The sequence below is a fragment of the Alosa alosa genome, chromosome 15 (genome assembly GCF_017589495.1).
Source record: "Alosa alosa isolate M-15738 ecotype Scorff River chromosome 15, AALO_Geno_1.1, whole genome shotgun sequence".
NCBI lineage: Eukaryota > Metazoa > Chordata > Actinopteri > Clupeiformes > Clupeidae > Alosa > Alosa alosa.
Genome location: NC_063203.1, coordinates 23,358,245 through 23,380,744, shown reverse-complemented (window position 1 = coordinate 23,380,744; position 22,500 = coordinate 23,358,245). Strand labels below are relative to the sequence as shown.

The 22,500-nt window shown below is 45.0% G+C and overlaps 1 long non-coding RNA gene and 1 pseudogene across 1 annotated transcript; one reads left to right on the top strand and one right to left on the bottom strand.

Moving 5' to 3' along the window:
• The window catches only part of LOC125308062, a 1,019-nt pseudogene extending 871 nt beyond the window's left edge, over positions 1-148 (bottom strand).
• A 240-nt stretch (positions 149-388) lies between these two features.
• LOC125307809 lies at positions 389-20,312 on the top strand. Its single transcript, XR_007195793.1, has 3 exons — positions 389-632; positions 1,890-3,724; positions 19,492-20,312. It is a non-coding gene; the product is annotated as an uncharacterized LOC125307809 (long non-coding RNA).
• The last annotated feature ends 2,188 nt before the right edge of the window (positions 20,313-22,500 follow it).

The following is a 22,500-nucleotide window of genomic DNA, read 5'->3' as shown; positions in this document are numbered from 1 at the left end:
CTCTCTCTCCTTCTCTCTCTCCTTCTCTCTCTCCTTCTCTCTCTCCTTCTCTCTCTCTCTCTACTCTCCATTTCTCTCCCTCCATCTCTCTCTCTCTCTCTCTCTCTCTCTCGCCTTCTCTCTCTCCTTCTCTCTCTCCTTCTCTCTCTCTCTCCCTCCTTCTCTATTTTTGTGTATGTGTGTTCATCTGTGTTAGGTAGCAGCCACTGAATGTTCTCGGAGCTTCTACACAGAGTGGGAGGGGGAGTGAAATGTGGAGTGAGCGATGGTGGGAGGGAGAGAGAGAGTGAGAGAGAGAGGGAGAGAGAGAGAGAGAGAGCGCAGGAGAATGGAGATATAGAGAGAGAAATCAGGGAGGGAGGGAGAGAGGGAGGGAGGAAGACAGTCAGAGAGAAAGGAGAGTTGGAGGCAGGGAGCTGTTGAGTGGTGTGCAGGGATGTAGGCGGCTGTAGAGGAGACAGCTGAGAGGGGAAACGTGTGCCGGACCAGCATGGCCCCTGGATGTGCGGAAAGAGCAGGGACGAGCACCTCACCTGGACCCCAGCGCTACTGCTGCTCAGGTGTGTGACGGAGCTGGCAATGAGCACCAGGACAGGTGGAGGAGGAGGAGGGGTACTACTTACATCTCACAGGTGAGCCAGGTGTTTGTGTGTGTGTATGTGTGTGTTTGTGTGTATATGTGTGTCTGTGTGTGTGTATGTGTGTGTGTGTGTGTGTGTGTGTGTGTGTGTGTGTGTGTGTGTGTGGAGGGGGGGGGGGGTCAATCACAGTGTGTATGTGTCTGTACACTTGTTTGTGTATATGTGAGTTCATGTGTGTGAGGGAGAGAGAAGGAGGGAGGAGGGAAGGAGTAAAGGACCAACTTCCTCTTTGATAACTTAGCTGATGATGGGAGAGAGAAAAACAAAATCTAAATCTAATCTGTGTGTGTTGGGGGTGTGTAGAGGATGAGAGAGAGACAGAGGCAGAGAGAGAGAGAGACAGACAGAGAGAGAGAGAGAGATAGATATTGAGAGAGACAAAGAGAGCTATATTGAGTCATCTCCAGTTCATTGAGACAATGATGTAACCAAACCACTGTATCGTCTGCATGGCGTGACTATGACTGACATGCCTATAGATCCCTATATGATATGTTAGGGATAATATAAAGAATGCCGGTCATTATTGGGAAAATAAGTTCCGACAGGGCGAACCGGACCCCGACGCGCCAGTAGAGGGGTCTTCCTTCACCCTGAATGAACTTATTTTCCCGATAATGACCGGCGTTCTATACATTACCCCGCTTATTATACAGCAACTTGACAAATAAAAAATAAAAAATAAAAAAAAAATGTGACCCGATCTGACAAAATGAGAGGGCACACTAAGCTTTAATATGATATCCTGGACAAAGTTATATTGCAAATCATTGTCAGGATACAGGATTTTGAATTATGGCCTCCCACCATCTTTTTCCAATTGAAAAACAGAGAAAATCACATTTGAAGTTAAACGTTACAGGCAGATACTGGTAGGATTTGCCCACTTTACATTCTTGTCTTGACTATGAAACTCCAAACGTTGGGAAGGCCCATTCAAGTGAATGGAGCATTCTACAGCATTGTAGAGCCGTGTAATAACTAAACATATCCTATATTACATTACATTACATTACATTTGGCTGATGCATTTTTAATCAAAGCGACTAACAACATGGTGAACAGTTTAAGTTTTTAAAGCAATTCTCTCAACAATTTAAAAAAGGTAGAGGGACATAAATACAGCGCAGAGCTTAGCTGTGCTCTTCACAGACGGGGATCAGTCTGATCTCTAATCAGATCTCCATGTCCCGTACTGTGTTGACATGTCTCCACCTCCTCCTCCTCTTCCTCCTCCTCTTCCTCTAGCACCGAAGACCAGTGAGTGGCCACTGAGCAGCGGCCTTGTCAGTCCTCGGATCTACAGTACCGACTGTCTGGTCATCCCTGGTTTTCCCTTGGATCTGCTGTGAAGGAGTCTGGTCAGTCCTCGGGATCTGGTGTCTTCAGCTCCGCTCCGGTCCTGCCTCCGTCGCCTGATCCACCACCGCACTTCTGCTACTCAACGCCTGCAATATCAAGGCACACCAGGTGGATCAAGGGACCAAGCCCAGCAGCACAACCAGTGGGAGAGAATACTCTTCACAGGGGCGGCAGGGAGGCTTGCATGCCCAGCAGAGGACCCCACACTCTTGTTTTTCTTCTTCTATAGACCCTTTCAAGAGAGTTCCATTATCAGCATCATAGTTGGCCCCATAAGGCTTCCGTTTTAACATTCCATATGTTATCTTAATGCAGAGGAAGTAGATTGGGAACCAAATAGAATGTTCAAGCATTGTCTTTATTTTTATTGTTGAAAGGGTCTATCCTCTTTCCCCCTCTATTTGAGAGCCCACGGAGAAAAGAGAGAGAGAAAGAGATAAGCAGATAGAGAGAGATAAGAGATAGAGTAATAAAGAGAGAGACAGAGAGAGAGAGAGAGAGAGAGAGAGAATCACCAATCAAGTGAGGCAAACTTAATAACAGGTTCCCGGCGAGGGCAGTGGGAATCCAACGCTGTCGGAGAGGAATGGGCGTGAAATATTGATGAGTGGTGAACGTGTAGAGAACGCTGTGGCCATCCCGACATCCGCGGCCAAGCAGCGACGGCTACCACACCAGGCCACACGACCACAACACGACTCATCTACAAGCATCAGACGTCGGCCACAACAGCATCGCAGAGTCCAGCTTGAACACTAACGCCCAGTAGTGAGTTTGATATTGACCGGACCCACCTCCCTGCCTGATGGACTGACCACAAGAGAACTTTTAGGAGCCACAGCAGGCTTTTAAGGATTTCAATGATACGGATGCTGCTCTAGAGCTTAGTGAATCTGTTCTATCACACAGGACCTCTAGAGCTTGCTGTAGTGAATCTGTTCTAGCACACAGGACCTCTAGAGCTTACTGTAGTGAGTCTGTTCTAGCACACAGGACTAGGATCTGTTGACTAATCTGCTGTGACACAGAGGAGTCAGATCAGTACCAAGATCTGTTTTTAGGAAGAACCGTTTTAATACAAAGGTTGTCTTTTCTACCACACCAAAATTAAAATTGGGATCAGAAAAGTGGTAGTACTAGGACCTGTAAATCTCCAGTGAAACTGTTCCAGCTTTGGGATGAGGGGAATCTACTGTAGACTGAGATAATACTGAAAAAACGTTTGACGTAGCTAAAGAGATCATAGAAAACAAAAATTTTTGGGACCACATAAGGGTCCGGGATGATGTTTTGAGATCAGCCTTGTCTTTCTGACAGAAAGAGAGAAAGCAAGAGAACGAGAGAGGATCATGTTTTGAGATCAGCCTTGTGTGAGTGTCTGTGTGACACAGAGAGAGAGAGAAAGCAAGAGAGAACGAGAGAGCTCAGCGAGCCTGCTGTAGGACAGATCTAATTAATAATAATCATTGTTTGAAGTACCTGTGGTCACTAGTGAGGGTCAGTGTTGCGGGGCAAAGGGCTGTGTGCAGAGAGGGGACCCCCTCTCCCCCCAGTGCGGCCCGCTGACGAGAGGGAGAGCTGGCCAAGACGGGCGGCCGGTGCCGAGGCTTCAGGGAGGGGGCTGGGAGGGGGCTGGCCCGGGCGCTGGAGCTATGGAAACACTACCGGAGTAAGAGAGGAGGGAACGCGGAACCAGTGCCTACCACCCGGTACAATGTGTGGTGAGTACAGCTACTCCGTAGAGTGTGTGTGTGGTGAGTACAGCTTAGTGTTAATTTCGTCAGACGAGACGAGAGGAAATATGTTTGTCAACAACCTTTTTTTTCATGACTAAGACGAGACGATGACGAGACGGCAGTAATGTCCTGAAACACTGACTAAGACTATCTTAAGATGAATTATTGTTGACGAAAAAAAAGACGAGACTAAAATGTTTAGCATGAAATAAGAACTAAGATAAAATCTCTCTTCATTTTCGTCTACAAAATGAGAAGACAGAATATCTAGCTGTTACGTTTTCAAAATATTCGAATGAGTTCATACGCCAACAGCTTTCCTGTAGGCTAGTCACGTGCTGTTGCTGCAACCCTGTGGCTGCAACACGAAACTACATGGAACAAGAACACTGGAGATTTCTGCCAGAGTTAGCCAACTAACTACCTAAGCTTTATGCCACAATGCTACATACCCAGAAGTTGAAGCTTCTCTCATACAAATTAACATCCACCAGAATGTCCATACGAAAATGTTCATCATGTAATGTCAACTATTTAAATAGTTAGACTGATGATGCAAAGTTTGCTAGCAAGTAAGCTAATATGGAAAGTTCGCTAGCAAGTTAGCTATGGATAAGATGGAGAGTCTGTTTGGGGAATGTGTTGTGTTTGAAGATATAAGCCATCTAGCTTAGGCGGAGTAAAACATTAATACTTTGGTCTATGACAGTGTTTCTCAAACTTTTCAGTTTCAGGACCACTTAACTAACCCTAGCTAAAAAAAAAAAAAAAAAAAAGATTAGACCTACTTCAACAGTAGCCTATAATTAGTCTACACTATAGGCCTACTCACTGAACCACCTTTGCTTATTGTCTTTGCACTTTGCTTATTGTGTGGATTCATACTGTATGATTTAAACTGGCATATCTTACATAGACAGTGTTGCAGAACTGTTTTTACATACAAGTTGGTTCAATATTGCAAACAACTCATCTATATTATATTTTACCACGCCTGCTCGCGGACCACTTGGGATAGCTTATGGACCACCAGTGATTCCCCGACCACACTTTGAGAAACACTGGTCTACTGAATATGACAGTGGTCCAGTCAAATCTTTTACTGTCTATGGTCAAATCCCAGCCGAGCTATAACTGTAGCTCGACTTACCTGTGCATGTAAACATACTGACTGACAAAAAAATCAGAATGAGTAATTATAACAGACGAGTAGCCCTGTGGACACACAATATTGTTGGAAAATTGAGATATGTGAAACACTATTTGACTCAAATGGTAATCAGAAATAATTTGTTATAAAAAAAAGACTAAAATGTGTTGACTAAAACTGACTAAGACTAAGATACCTTTAGTTTTCTTTGGACTAAAATGACTAAAGACTTTTTAGTCGACTAAAACTTGACTAACAAAAATGATATTTGAATGACTAAATATGACAAAGACTAAAAAGGACATTTCGTCACAAGACTAAGACTAAGACTAAATTAAAAATAGGTGACAAAATTAACACTAGTACAGCTACTCCGTAGTGTGTGTGTGTGTGTGTGTGTGTGTGTGTGTGTGTGTGTGTGTGTGTGCGTGTGTGTGTGTGCGTTTAGGACCTAAACTCAAGAAATGTTTGTACAGTATGTGTGCATAATTGTGTGAGCAAAAACATTAAGCAAGATTTTCCAGCTTGTCTTGAAAAGCACTCTGTGTCCATGAGTAGGGTTTTGTGTTCATGGTTGAGTTTTTTCTCCACATGTTCCTTCATGCTATTGCCTTAAGTCAACATAATCATATTTACTCTAGTTTGTCTACACACTCCTTCATACTACACCTATTATTGGCCTTGTCCAGGCATAATAGATTCACCACAACTCTTCCGTTGCAGAAGTGTTTTAAGACCCACTCTTCCAACACCACGTCCAGTAAGTCTCATTAGTGTGAGAAGTGATGCTGGTATTTAGAAATCTTTAGAGAAAATTATAATTATGCTATGGAGGGGTGTTTTCAAAACTTTAGAATACATACAAGGTGACAAGCAGTTGTGGCGAGTAGCCGTGCAAATCACCCCACTGACGTTAATGCTAGCTAGCTAGCTAGTGGAAGATTGATACAAAGATATGTTAGGTTACGTTAATATTTGATGTAGTAAGAATATAGTAGTTGGTTAATAAGCATTTTCATCTTGGGATTTAACAGGGAATCTGTGCCCACGTTGTTGGCTTAGTAGCCTACATTATGTCGAGCTGTTGCAAACGCGAGAGACGTCTTGTAGGCTACTGTTAATGAAAATAGGCTATAGCCTACCCCGTTTTCTAGCCTCTCGGGGTACCGGCTATCAGTATTACACGTCCCAATGCAAAACGTTTGACCATGGTTATCCGTCGGGGTTTTTTGAGTTAATAAACTCCATAAATAACCTTTAAGTCGTAACCGTAAGGCAACAGGTCCAGACAACATCCCAGGTCGTGCGCTGAAGGACTGCGCAGGGGAGCTTAAGGATGTCTTCACAGACATCTTTAACACTTCCCTGAAGCAAGCCATCGTCCCATCATGTTTCAAAGCTGCCACCATCATACCTGTGCCGAAGAAAACTGCTCCATCCTGCTTCAATGACTACCGCCCTGTGGCACTGACACCCATCATCATGAAGTGCTTTGGCGGCTTGTCATGTCACATATCAAAAGCCATTCTCCCCCACCCTGGACCCTTCCAGTTTGCATACCGAGCCTAGCGGTCTACAGAGGATGCAATCTGCTCTGCCCTCCACCCAGCCCTCACCCACCTGGAAAAAAGAGACTCATATGTGAGATTGCTGTTTATAGACTTCAGTTCTACATTCAACACCATAATACCACAACAACTCATCTGCAAACTTGACAAACTGGGACTCAGTACCTACCTCTGCAACTGGCTACTGGACTTCCTCTGTCAGAGGCCCCAAGTAGTGCGTGTTGGCAACAATACCTCAAGCAGCATCACACTGAGCACAGGGGCCCCCAAGGCTGCGTGCTCAGTCCGCTGCTCTTCACCCTGCTGGCGATGACTGCACTGCAACCTACAGCAACAATCACATAGTGAAATTTGCTGGCGACACAACTCTGGTGGGTCTCATCACCAAGGGCGGACGAGACTCAATACAGGTTGGAGGTCGACCATCTGACCACGTGGTGCAGGGACAACAACCTCCTGCTGAAGGTCAGCAAGACCAAAGAGATTGTTGTTGACTTCCGGAGGTCACACCCAACACCTGCCACTGACCATCGGCGATGCTGTGGTGGAAGAGCGAGCAGCACCAAATTCCTGGGGGTGCACATCAGTGAACCTCTCCTGGACCACCAACACTGCATCACTGGCGAAGGCTCAGCGCCGCCTGTACTTCCTCTGCGGAAACTCAGGCGAGCAAGTGCTCCACCAGCCATCATGACCACATTCTACCGAGGCACCATTGAGAGCATCCTCTCCAGCTGTATCGCTGTGTGGGGGCGGAAGCTGCACTGAATACAACAGGAAAGCCCTGCAGCATAGTGAACACAGCTGGAAGGATCGTTGGTGCTTCACTCCCCTCCCTGAAGGACATTTACACCACCCACCTCACCCGCCAAAGGCGACCAAAATTGTGAGTGATGCAAGTCACCCCTCGCTCACAATCTGTTTGATCTACTGCCCTCTGGGAAGAGGTACAGAAGCCTGCACTCCCGCACTACCAGACTCACCAACAGCTTCATACACCAAGCTGTAAGGATGCTGAACTCTCTCCCTCCTCTCCCCCCTCCACCCTCAGCTACATAACATCCTGGACATTGGACCCACAATGGCCGCCTGCACTACTCCACTTGCACACTTGCACACTTGTACACTTTACAACTTGGTGTTGTTGTCCTGAAAACACAACACTTCTGCTGCTCTTACATAACTTGCACCACTATGCCACTTTCTTTATTACTTAGGTCAAACAGAACTACCCAAGCCTTTTATTGGCCTGACTTTGCACTAGTATTTTATTGACTGTCTATGCACAATTTCAACCAAATTTTGCTGCTCTTATTTTTTTCATTATTATATGTGCCCTCTTATTTACTTATTTACTTACTTTTTTGTTTACTTGAATGTTATGTTTGTCTGTGGACTTAAATTGGTCAAATATGTCTTGTCTTCACCGTGGGATAGTGAGAAACGTAATTTCGATCTCTTTGTATGTCTGGAACATGTGAAGAAATTGACAATAAAGCTGACTTTGACTTTTGACTTTTTAATTTGCCATTTTATGCCTGCTCCCTGTTGTTTCCTATGGAGTTGTCCGAGCTGATGTCCGAGTCCTGTTCAGGCTGGACTGTCACTGGCTTATCAGCGTTCTAAGGGTGGCGCTTAGCGACAGGTCAATTAGATTGGGAACCAAATAGAACGTTCAAGCATTGTTTTTGTTTTTATTGTTGAAAGGGTCTATAGAATGAAAGAGACAGAAAGAAAGAAAGAAAGAAAGAAAAAATGAAAGAGACAGAAAGAAAGAGAAAGAATGAAGGAAGGAAGGAAGGAAAGAAAGGGGGATTTCAGGGAGGAGGAGGAAAAGACAGGAAGTGATACGCTCAGACGAAGGTATAGATAAAGAGAAGGAAGGAGAGAGAGAGAGTACGTTTGGAAACGCAGAGACAGAGGGGGAGAGGACACAACTCTTGGACAGATAGTCACGTGTGTGTGTGTGTGTGTGCGTGTGTGTGTGTGTGTGTGTGCGTGTGTGTGTGTGTGTGTGTGTGTGTGTGTGTGTGTGCGTGTGTGTGTGTGTGCGTGCATGTGTGAGTGTGTGTGTGTGTGTGTGTGTGTGTGTGTGTATGAGACAGACAGAACCAGACAGAGAGAGAGAGAGAGAGAGACACTAAACCCCAGAGAGGAGGGAGAGGAGAAAGAGACAGTGAGCAAGGTTCCTGTTGAAGATAATGAGAAGATAGCGTCATTTCTCTATCTCTCCATTTTTCCATCTCTCCATCCCTCTCACCCCATCCGTCTCTCATTAACCCGACCTGGAAACGCCGCTCCATTGCTAAGGAGTGCAAGCTGAGATGACACTTGGCCATTGCCCATGGCGACCTCTTTTGCAGTGCTCGACCAAGCCCATAAAAACATCTAAGGAGACTTTGGGTATCTATACACACACACACACACACACACACACACACACACACACACACACACACACACACACACACGCACAGAGCATCTCTGTGACTCACTACTGTCAAAGTCTGTCTTCCATTTTCGCCCTCTCTCTTTCTCAGTACACACCCCACACACGAGTGCTTTCATGCCTCCCAGGCTATGACTGCTAATCTGTGAAATCTGGCAAATGACCGATAGACTAGTCCACACAGTGGGCTGTAAAACCACCACTACGTGGGCAAAATTTAATCTATCATTGCTAAAATTGCCCGTCTATTTCAAAGTTCTCAGTAAGTAGCAGTCCATCCAGTGTTGGAGCAGTCCATTTGACGAGGGGTGAAACTGCCCTAAAAAGGCTACCTGTGAGGAAGGTGTAGGAAGTGCTATTGTTGTCACATATCTCTCAAACTGTTTGTCAGCTCTGCTTCATAGAATCGTGGACCTATTGTGGGCCCTACTACTGTCACATGCTTGTCACATGTCCACATACAGTATTTTATGTGGCAGCATATGTGGCAGCCGTGGCCCACTGGTTAGCACTCTGGACTTGTAACCGGAGAGTTGCCAGTTCGAGCCCCGACCAGTGGGCCGCGGCTGAAGTGCCCTTGAGCAAGGCACCTAACCCCTCACTGCTCCCCGAGCGCCGCCATTGTAGCAGGCAGCTAGCTCACTGCGCCGGGATTAGTGTGTGCTTCACCTCACTGTGTGTTCACTGTGTGCTGTTTGTGTTTCACTAATTCACTGATTGGGTTAAATGCAGAGACCAAATTTCCCTCACGGGATCAAAAAAGTATATATACTTTAGTTGTTATGGCAGTTCAAAAAAAATTTCTTTCCAAGGGTGTGGATGTTCTGCCATTTAATATGTTAAGGTTTGTTGTTACTTCATGCACTAATAGTGAATTTCATCGGCACTTTTTTTCCCCATAGGAAGATCCATGATAGATACTACATGCGGGCCCATTCTTTGCTCCTTTAGAGGTGAGCTAATTACGCTAGAGGGTGGAGTATATGTACTGATTGCCTGATGGGTGTCAGGTTTGATAAATACTACGCAAAATGAGGAAGCACAGCGTACGCTATTACCGAACTCCGAGCATAAACAGACACAGCGTAAGCTGCGTTAGTGTTAGTAAATCTACCCCTCTTTGCCTCTGTCTTCCCTTCCCCTATTCTCTCAATCATTGGTTTTGTGTTTACTTGACATCTGTAACATTTAAGCTACCGTGTATTGCAGTAATAAACTGTCCCTTGATCTACCACACATATAACTCTTGGTGTGCCATGTTTAGTGATATTGTAGGTTGTTTACTAATGACGAGTCAGATTACATGTGTTTTCTACAATATTCACAAATCCAATGCACCTTACTGTCCCATAAAGTTATAACACACCTGAACCGTCAGCTGTTTTCCGTCGTTGGTAACATTTTGATGACCCTTACAACGGACACTGCACTGGTACCTTAAATATGATCAACATACTTCCCATCTTCAAGTTCCTGAAGCTGGACAGTTGATGCAATCTGGGATGGCTATGGGTGGGTTTACAGAGACATGTACACACAGATAGTTTCTGTCTGTCCAGAAAAGCCAGACAAATGCTTATGCTGTTGAGCACGACCCTGCCTGCCGACTTCTGCTGCTACATGCCCAAAAGCCTGACATTGTTCCACCTAAGCATGGTTTCAGGCGGACGCAGATAGCAAACACATCTCCTCCCAAATACAGTCCCATTCAAATGTGGTTCCATGTGAAAAAAGAGACAGTCACACACAGTTCTACTTACATTTCTTCATCCAAATAAAGTGCCATCTAAACAAGATTTATCTCAGAACATCCACCTATTTTCTGAGATGAAGGGCAAGTGATTTGTCATAGGCATCACTGCCTGGCCATTCACTAAGTGAACGGTGGCTTTAAAAGGATGTTCTTGTGTAACACAACATGATTGCAATCAAAGAGGGACATTCTGAACCAAAAGCAATTGCTTTCATTTGTTCTGGCTCGTTGGACACACTTTTATTAAAGCTGCGTGGCTTTTGGCATTTAACCCTCCTTAGCGCATGTTGTGTACAAGGACAAACCATGTGACTCAGTCCATCAGCCAGAGGGAGTTACGGATTATGACACACTTCACCAACCTGCCAAACACCAGATTTCAGGAGCATATCAGGGTCTTCATTTAATCTAACATTCAGCATACTTTGTTAGAATTTTTAGAACTAATTAGCAATCACACAATGCCAATATTAATTGATGATGGCCTAGAATTTGATAAGGGGGTTCTAATAAATTCTCTAAGGATATTATAAAATTGCAAGCACATCAGGTTTGTGGGGTTAAAAGGACCTTTTAAAATACAATGTCTTAATTTCAGATTTAGCTGTCAACAAAACACTCCTATCATACTTTTGTCCATCCATCCATCCATCCATCCATCCATCTATCCATCCATCCATCCATCCATCTCTCCATTCATACCCATCCATCCATCTACCCATCCATCCATCTATCCATCTACCCATCATTCTATCCTTTCATTTATTCATCTATCCATCCATCCATCCATCTATCTATCCTTCTATTTATCCATCCATCCATCAATCTATCCTTCCATTTATCCATCTATCATCCATCCATCCATTAATCCATCCATCTACTTGCCATCTCTGCCTTATCCTAGCTTTGAGTTACATTGAGTTGCCAAAGGAACATAGAGCAGGGCTCCTAGCACAGGGGATGCGAAAAGAAAAGCCTTCTCTCAAATGGAGGAGCGAGACCTGGTCCATTTTTGACTCGTGCATAGACTAAATATAGTCTTGGTCGGGATCCCTGGAGTTTTAGTGCAAGAACAAGTAGAAGAGCAGCCTCTTTACAGCCTAGAAAAACCGCCTGTCGTGTAGTGTTGGCTCAGTGCGCTCATGTGCTAGATTATGAAGTAAGGAACCAGGCTGGTCTATATTTAGAAACATCTGAGACTGAATGAGCTAGGCTGTGTGGGGCAAGGGAAAGGAGGCTCTCCCGCGTTAACTGCTGGAGCTGCTCTTTTTCTAGATGTTTGGCCATTTGGGGAGTAGAGGTAAAATGATATTCCTGATGTTTATTTTAGCATGGGTTCCAAAGGTGAAAAATCTGGATGAATGAATGGAACGTCCATGTTGGTAGTTTAATGCAATATCCGAGTGATAACTAAAAAGTCTTGAGTGGCGTTGTGCTGGGATATCGCCACTCGTGATGACTCATAGAATGCCTCTCATCCAATCAGAAATTAATAAATAGCTCGACCGGACCTAACTTGTATAATTCGGTATGAAAAGTGTACTGCTCTTTGTCTAATGTACATGTTACATTTACAGCTACCATTTTTGTCTATGATTCTCTATTTTCTCATCTTCTCTTCCTCAATGAGCTTTGAGAGACAGTATCCAGAATGGAATTACACTGGCCCTCATCTGTCATGACTGCTGCTAAATACCTCAGTGGGCCAGAATACAGCTCAGAACAGGGCCAGATCCAGGCCAGACCAGGGCCAAATATTAAAGAGCTGTATTGGGGCCATATAAGTGCCAGAACGGTATTAGAGCTATAGGTCAGAGTCAGAGAAGATCCATGCCAGGATCAAATCAAAGCCATATCAGGGCTGTATTAGGGCCATATCAGGGCTAAATCAAGGTCATATCAAGGCTGTATTAGGGCCAGATCAGGGCAAAATCAAGGCCATATCAGAGCTGTTTTAGGGCCAGATCAGGGATAAATCAAGGCCATATCAAGGCTGTATTAGGGCCAGATCAGGGCAAAATCAAGGCCATATCAGAGCTGTTTTAGGGCCAGATCAGGGATAAATCAAGGCCATATCAAAGCTGTATTAGGGACAGATCAGGGCTAAATCAAGGCCATATCAGGGCTGCATTAGGGCCAAATTTGGGCCAAATCAAGGCCATAACAGGGGTGTATTAGGGCTAAATCAACAGGGCTGTATTAGGGCCAAATATGGGCTAAATGAAGGCCATAACAGGGCTGAATTAGGCTGCAAATCAGGGCCAGGGTTCTGTTCCAGTGTTTGATGTTCTGCTCTGCTTCTCTCCTCTGTTGGAGGCTTCTTCTCAGAGCCTCACCTCAAGTGACAATAAGGGGGAGTGAGTCAAGTGCAAGCTTCGCATCTGCAGCAATGCAGATGAGGCAACATGCAGCCCTCATGACTATTTCATGCCCAGAGACAATGTGGGCTTAGGGACATGAAATATACAGACGACGATATAGGAAGACATGCCAAGGTTATCTGCTCTAGATGCTGTGCATGCACATACAGCATGTTTAATTTAGCTGTCATGAAAATGACATCAGGACAAGTGCTCCACAACGAGGCCTCCCTGTTTACATAGTGACTGTGAAAACTGATCTCAGTTGGAGCACAGCACCCAGGAGAGTCCTTCCATCGGCCATTTAAAAGGTGCAGTTTGTGAAGGAGCAGCCTGTAAATGTGTATGTGTATGTGATGATTGTAAATGTGTAATGTATGTTCTTATTGTCAAATGTAGCTAGCTATTCCTCATGATCCACTAGCTGTCAAGCCTGTGCTATTTAAGAGTTATTTGGATATAAGGGATCCTTTCCACAGCACTGTCCAGTGCAGAGGTAATGGAGGCCCTCAGTGCCCCACTCTCTGTACGCTGGGATAATGGACTGAGATTTAGGAAATTCCCTTACTACTCTCTACCTACTCTTCTCTTCCCCACACACACCCACCCAAGGGAACTTTCCAGCTCCAGAATCTGAAGTTAGCACAGTGGTTCTGGCAGACACCACAGGAAAGATTGCCTTTCAACAGCGTTCCTGAATCTTAAAACTACAAGGTGCTGACGACACAGAACCAAAGATACAACACTCAGAGAGAATTAGAAATGGAAGCCTATATACAGAAACAATTTCCTGCTGTCAGGTGGAAACCGAGTATCTCCAATTTTTTATTATTATTATTATTATTATTATTATTATTATTATTATTGTTTGATGACACAATGTTGGATTATTTAAAAAATGCAAGGTTTTTTCAAATTCCTGAAAATGAGTGGATTTGGAGATACGAGGTTTCCACAGTATTGTTGAGAAGCACATGCTTTCAATGGTGGTGTTACTGGTACAAATACTATCATTAAGACTGCGTGCTTTACCAGTCGTAATAGATGTGAGAGTTTTGAGCAAAGATTCTTGAGTGGCCCGCTGATTTGACGACCCTACAGTGTAGGTTGTTTTTACTCCAGAGGAACACTTTAACTTTTTATAAATGGCCTACTTAGTCCCCCACTTTTTAGCTGATTACTAAAATTAGCTTTTTAGGTTCATTTAAGTGTACCATAGATGTAACAAATAATCCTGACAGGCAGACAGACAGACAGACAGACAGACAGACAGACAGACAGCGCGAGACATCATGAAACTGCATTAATTAGCAGGATTGACTTAGATGTCCATTATGTGCTCTGAGTGTCTGTGGGGAGCTGATGATTGATGGAGCTAATTCCATACACGCTGGAGCCTGCATCAGACACACACACACACACACACACTCCATCTCTCTGTCTGTCTCGATCTTTGTTTCTGTCTCTATTGCTCGCTCTCCTACATACACACACACACACACACACACACACACACACACATACACACACACACACTGGACTCTGGCTTAGTCCTCATACTAAACACAGGCTTCCGAAAAGAGCAAAACAAGTCCACACTCACTCTCACTCTCTCTGTGTAAATGCAATTTAGCAAAACCTGTATCCGCTGCAGAAAGTGCAATGACAGCTCTTCATCCGTGTACACACACACACACACACACACACACACACACACACACACACACACACACATACATTCAACTGACATCATTCAAACACAACTACAGTACATTGTATGACATTTTCTCATCTATTTCTGCTGTCTTCCTCTCCCCCTGAGGACAGTGTTTGTTTGGTCAGGAGAGTTGACTCAGTGGTTTGGTAATGCGGTAGGTTTACATAAGATTACGTGCTGACCCTGTCAGATGATGTAACAGCCTGTGAGATCTCAATGGAGGCAGACCTTTAGCAACGCCACCATTTGTACATTATTTAAACATTCCACCTAATAGACAACAATTGATGTGACAACATCATGATTTATTCAGGGAAAGGGCAGATACATGTGATGGTGGAAGCATTGAATGTCCTATTTAAATAGCGCTCTAAACGGAAGTTTGGGATGAGCATAACAGAATTTGTCATGCCTACAGCGTCACTGTTATCAAGTCTTTTCGGCCTACATGCACCTGGTCAAGCTGCGCCATTTGGTTTGATCACTCGGCTTCATCCCTCACACATCCCATCTTCCTCATTTAGGAATATAGGTGTAGAGGCATATAGGTGTAGAGGCGAATTGATGCTGCTTGACTCCTGCCTGTGCAGTAGACTGCTGCTCGATCCCTGCAGAGCACTTCATGACCCTGGCTAGAGACCTTGCAGGACACACTTTTCATTTGCATGAACTCATGAATGTCTTAGTATTTGTACCGACAGTTATTGCATGCGGATCTTCTATTTCATGGGTATCTAGGAGAGGCAAGAACAGTCATGACTGTAATGACGGGGCAATAAAGAGGCAGTTGGTCAGAGGATTTATTGTGGTCTGTGGTAGGAAAATCATCTCTAATGGAGAAAGACATTTTTGGAAAATAAACCTTAAAGGAGAATTCCGGTGATTTTTCACACGCATCTCCGTTTCTCGATGTCACCGAGTGCTGTCGGTATGAAGAGAAAAAGCGAAAACAATCAGTTCTATCCAGCTCGAGTTGCTGCAGCCAACAGTTAGAGTTTCCAGGCAGCTACAGTGCTACACTCTGGGGGTATGTTCATGAGCCCCCATGTTCATGCCCCCAGAGTGTAACGCTGTAGCCGCCTGGCTCCTTTAGCTGTTGGCTGCAGCAACTCATGCTCAAGTTTTTTTTTTTTGTACTGACAGTACTCAGTGACCTCGAGGAATGGAGATCTATATGAAAAATCGCCAGAATTTTCCTTTAAAACTGACCCATCACATTGATGGAAAAGTTATCAGACTACATAGAGAGAGATTATGAATACAAATTCAGTGCAGCACCGTGATCAACAGCAAGAGGGACAATAAAAAAAGTTGTTTGTGTGAAACTCTGCATTTTACTGTAAAAGGCCATGAGGTTTTGGCGACATCACTTAAATGTGTGTACCTTTCACTTGTGTCTTTACCTTCCTTTTCTGTGACTGTGGCTGTGAATCAGCTGTTCCATGTGAGACAAAACACAAATACACACACACACACACACACACACACACACACACACACACACACACACACACACACACACACACGCAACTGAGCCGGAAGTGAGCCAGTCCTGAGCCAGATTGAGAAACAGGGAGAATAACTTTCCTCCTATCCCCCCCCCCTAACTTCTCACTGTATTTGTGCTTGTCCGGATAATGTCTGCGCTAGACAAAAACAGGGTCATCTGTGCTGCTATTCTGGTGCCAGGGAGGGATGAGAGGAATGGAAGCAGAGAGAGAGAGAGAGACGCAGGTTTTTTTGAGAGGGGGCGAGTGATGGGGCAGACTAATCTTCGGATGGAGACGTCCGATCCAGACGGGTCAGGGCCAGTGTGCCCTGCCACTGACCGCATTAATCAGCAGTGTGTGTGTGTGCGTGTGTGTGTATATCTGTGTGCTGGTGCGTGTGAGTGTATCTGTGTGTGTGTGTGTGTGTGTGTGTGTGTGCATGTGTCTGTGTGTGTGTTTCAGTGTGTGTGTGCGTGTGTGTCTGCGTGTGTGTTTGTGTGCGTGTGTGTATGGGTGTGTGACTGATTGATTACATGTAATAGTAATCAAAACAAACAGAAATTCAGTCATAGTTTCACTGAGATGATCAAAGTTTGAGTATCTGTAAGTCGACAGCTTGGCAGTCAGAGTAGATAGCAGTGTAAATCTGTGGTTGGAAACCCGTAGCAGACTCCTCTCTCCTTCTGTCCTGTGCTAGCCCAGCGTGGTTCTCTCTCTCCGTCTGCCTTCAGCCTCTTTATTCTGCGAACACTTGTTTCTGTCAGCCTCTAGCCCTGTTGTGTTTATGTTCCTGTCCTTTTGTGTGCCTGGCTGTTCTCCTCGTTCTCCAGAGAGTCTAGGGAATCTTTAACCTCCCTCCAGCTCTCTCTCTCTCTCTTTCTTTCTCTCTCTCTCTCTCTCTTTCTTTCTCTCTCTCTCTCATGTTCTTTTTATTCCCTTTCACCACACATGCTGTCTGTCTTCATTCCTATATTTCATACTTTTGCTTATTCTCCATCTTTCTCTGTCCATCCCTGTGTTCTCTTCTCTTCTCTTCTCTTCTCTTCTCTTCTCTTCTCTTATTCAGAATATTCTATTATTTCAGAATTGATTTTAAAGGTCTATTCCTAATATATAAATGAATGAATGGACTTGGCCCCAAGTATTTTTCTGAAATACTTCCCCTATATACACCTGGTAAATAGTTTAGATCTACTGGGATTGGTCAATTAATAGCCCCCAGGGTTAAAACCAAGCAATGAGAAATGGCATTTTAGTTAGCAATAAAATGACTGTGAAATAGTTTTAGGTTTATTTTTATTTGTATCTTTATTTTATTTTTTTTACCTCCTATTCATTCACTCATATTTCCCCCTCAATCTCCTCGATTCTCATCTCTTTTCTGCTCTTTCTTTCTTCCTCTCTCTCTCTCGCTCTATCTCTCTCTCTCTCTCTCTCTCACTCTTCTTACCCAGGTTATCTGTCTCCGTTTTGGGTTTTTTTCTCTCACACTCACTCCATATTCACCCTATCAGCCTTTTCTTTGCCGCCCACACGCTCCATCACTCTACTGGTGGCTATGTGTATGTGTGTGTGTGTGTGTGTGTGTGTGTGTGTGTGTGTGTGTGTGTGTGTGTGTGTGTGTGTGTGAGAGAGAGTATAGTGAGACAGCAGGTCCATGTGCACGTGGGAGCTGATGCACTTAGGTCGGCTTGGAGCAATGAGGTACCACAAGGATTTTCCCCACTACACACACACACACCCACCCACACACCACGCACACACACACTCCCCCTCTCGGTCTCCTCCCTATACAGTATATACAACCACCAACCCCAATTCCCACCCCCACACACACATACAGTCCAGTCCCAACACCACCCTCCTACTCATACACACGTCACCCCCCTTCCTCCACACACACACACACACACACACACACACACACACACACACACACACACACACACACACACACACACTCACTCCTCCTCCTCTTCGTCCCCTCCTCCTAATTGGGTCGGAAATAATTGCATTTCACTGCTGAATGGCTGAGTCCCATCGCGGTGCGGGCGGAAGAGAAGTCAGAGGGGCGACACTGGCGTCTGGAGGGCCTCTCGGGTGCCTGCTGCCGCTGGAACATCTGCTCTCCCACTCCCCGGCCAGAGCCCTCGCTCTGTGTGTGTGTGTGTGTGTGTGTGTGTGTGTGTGTGTGTGTGTGTGTGTGTGTGTGTGTGTGTGTGTGGTATGGGAGCAGGTTGGTATGGATGTGTCAGAGTTGAAGCCAGCGATCCTAACTCCAAGCTGATCCCTGGAGCTGGACTCCTGCCGGATGCGTGCCGTGTCAGGGCCAGATCTGGACCAGATCTGTGTCGTTGCCAGTCTCGGGCTGGGTAGTGGGTGCAGGGGACTTGTGCACACACACACACACGTGGCTACTGCCTGCCATGTGCCTGCCTGCGGCTCGACGCCCACGCACCCACACATACGGACGCTCTCTCTCTCTCACACACTCACACATACACACACACACACACACACACACACAAAAAACATACACACACACACACACACAGGATGAGTGGCGATGTGATTGGTCGGCCTGTGACAGAATGGTGTGGCCTGTCAACGTGTGACGCGGGTGAAGCTGTCCAGAGAAACATGGGCTCTGACTTGTTTGTGTATTTGTGTGTGTGTGTGTGTGTGTGTGTGTGTGTGTGTGTGTGTGTGTGTGGTTTGTGAAACATGGGCTTTGACGTGGGCATCATGTTGCTTTAGTACACATGGCCGACTCAGACTTGGAGAATGGCGAGGGAGGATGTGCAGTGAAGAGATGCCCAAAAACAAGTTGGAATTTGTTCTCCAGAGGCGCAGTGGAATTGGAATTTGTTCTGTTTGTGACATGTAATTTTGTACTTCAGTGGAGAAGTACAGTACAACCACAGAACTTGTGTCCGTTTCCCCCTATGTGATAAAGCAAGTGTCTGCTCCCATACCTGCAGCTCACATACACGTAACTGCCCCCTCAAGTTTCTCTCTCACTCTGTCTGACACTGTCCTTCCTGTCCCCACTTTTCTCTTTCTCTCCTCTCTTCTCTCTACTCCTCTGGGTGTGGGGAACAGTGATCCTAAAGAAGTTTTCTTCTTTCTCTCCAGGCATAGTACCCTCTGGGTGTGGGGAACAGTGATCCTAAAGAAGTTTTCTTCTTTCTCTCCAGGCATAGTACCCTCTGGGTGTGGGGAACAGTGATCCTAAAGATGGTCTCTTCTCTCTATCCCTCTCCAGGCATAGTACCCTCTGGGCGTGGGGAACAGTGATCCTAAAGATGGTTCCTCATGGTGCCCACACCTGCAGCGCGTACAGCACCCCCACCGTGGACCCGGCGGACGACCGCGAGGAGAGGATCCTGGCCATCCTGGGGATCATCGGGACCGTGCTCAACCTGCTGGTGGTCATCTTCGTCTACATATACACCACCATTTGACCCTCAAACTGCTGGAGGTCATCTTTGCCCATATCTATGTAATCATCTGACCTCCATCAGGGCTGTGCTCAACCTGTTGGTGCTCCTTTTCATCTACATATACACCTATTTGACCTTCATCACCTGCAGGAGGTCATCTCCCTACACATATACATTACAATCAGACCTTCAACCTGCTGGAGGTCATCTTCTTCTACATATAAACCACAATTTGACCTTCATCACCTGCTGGAGGTCATCTTCTTCTACATATAAACCACAATTTGAGCTTCATCACCTGCTGGAGGTTATCTTTGTCTACATATAAATGACCATTTGAGCTTCATCACCTCCTGGAGGTCATCTTCGTCTACATAATAAGCCACCATTTGACCTGAATCCTCCTTTTGGTCTGCATCTACAGCAGTGTTTTTCCTAGCGCATGCTGAATCTCTGCTTCGTCAACGTTGTCTGTATCACTTGACCACCAGGCTGCCTGTCAGTATAGTCCTCATACTTTCATTTCCATTTTTGTCTAAATCTCCACTACTATCTGACCCGCTGACCACAGGGCCCGTCCTTACACACACACACACACACACACACACACACACACACACACACACACACACACACACACACATAGTAGAAGAGTCCGGAGAGAGAAATATGAGGTGGCTGCAGTATATAGAGAAGGAGCTTCAAAAGCACTGGCAGACAACACATTGTTGGACTGGCAAACAGACACAAGCTGTGCCTGATACGGACTGTTCCTCGTTTCAAATGGGACACCCTAGCCATAAGAATCACAAACACTTCCATGACTTTTTCTCAAACAGAACAGTCTTTGAGTGCATTTGTCAGTGTTGTGTCTTTTTGTAAATACCTTGTATGCTCACTTTTTCATTTTCAGGGGCGCAATTAGCCTGTTTGCTCTCTTCTGAAAACCAGTCTGTTAACATGCACCGTGCATCACTCTGTTAGAGACTCTCCCTCTCCCTCCCGCCTATCAGTTTAAAAAAAAAAAAAAAATGAGTCACAGTTTACTGCCCACTATTGTCTGCACTGGATTAGAAATAACATGCAGAGACAGGTGTGGACCAACATGATACCATCCACAGAACGACATTACTGTACCCAGCCTGCCTCTGTACTAACAAAACTGCCACCCAATCCCACGAGGCCTGAAGGACTACGTCTCCCATGATGCACCAGTGAGCTCTCTCAAACAGTGAGATTAGCCTGGTTGTATATCTCGCTCTTCATGTACTTTTCTATCCACTCAAGCTCAAAGAGGAGATCACATGACGTCACAGAGGACAAGTCATACATATAGTAATGTTGTGTAACTACTCGTTGGTGCGAGCTGCGATACTCTCTATGAATACTGAATACTATACTATAGGATGACTATGAGCAATGATGATAGAATGATGGATTCATTATCTATCTATCCATCCATCCATCCATCATTGTATGACGATGCACCATAGTCTTGAACTGGAATGTATCATCTTGTGTCACCATAGTTACATATAGTCATTGGCTAGATCTCTTTGCATTGCACCAGTTGGTTTGACACCAAGCCTTTTTTCAAACTGTGACCTTGCAAACCCAGCGATCAACAAACCAAGCTCAGCCATTAAGTGATGGGATAATATAAACACATGCGTGGGATTTCTCCAGTTTCATACTTTGTGTAAAGCATTCCCTCACACTATGCCTCCTGGATATTTTGTAGGTGGATTAAATTATGTTATGACATTCTAATTTACTTTAAACAATTGCATGAGATGAGTGAGATGATTGTTTTTTTATTATTATGATGAGCACAATGTTCTCCTATGGCACATTATTTGTTTTGGTTCACATACGTCAGAAGTAGTGGTTCACCCTAAGAGAGACATACTCTAAGCTTACTGTTTGTGCTTCCTTCAAGATACTTGAAATGCATTTACAATAAAGAAAGTCAAATTGTAACCAAATACTTTGTGCAGTAGTCTTATCCATCATAGTGAATGTGAAATAGTATACTCCCCTGACTGGAGCTGTGAAATAGCCTGCGCTGTAAGCTTGTCCAACATTGGTGAAGACTTCAGTGAAGACCAATTGCTGCTCACCCCCAAGTACGTATCCTGAATCAGTCAGACCAACTGAGAATGCCACCGAGGGTTTCTCTGTGATCTCATTCTCCAGATTCACTACCTCAGTCTCAGTGGCTTCCAGTCTGCTCTTCATTGCTGTCAGCTCTGCCTGTTGTGCTGCATTTTCTCTGGTCACTCTCTCGATCTCAGTCTTCATTGCCGTCATGTTTTCCTCTTGTGCCGCGTTCTCTATCCTCAGACCCTCCACTTTAATTTCACTGGCTAGAAGTCTCTCTCTCATAACTGTCAGTTCTGTTGCGGTTTTTCTTTAGATCCTCCTGAGTGAGCCTTAGAGTCACTCTAAGCTCCACTATCATGTCACTAAATTCCCTAAACTCAGCAGAGACATCCAGCTGGGTTGAGGTGGCATCTACAGCAGCCATTGTGCTCTGGCTCTCTGGAACTTCAGTCTGGGTGCTCTGTGTCTGAACACCACACAAGGAGAACAGCAGCACCAGCAGTATGATAACAGCCCTCATCTTTAACAACAGTCTGTCTCTCTCAAGCAGTGGTGGTAATAGTATCTGTAGCTGTAGTGTCAAAGACTCTGTGGATACTCTATTTATACCTTAGTTAGTCATTATGTAAGAACTTTCAGCACATTTGGGGTGAACTGAAGTCCAGGGACAGTGATCAAATTGATATGACAAGGTGTGTTTTTCCTGCGTATTCTGTGTCTGTGTATTC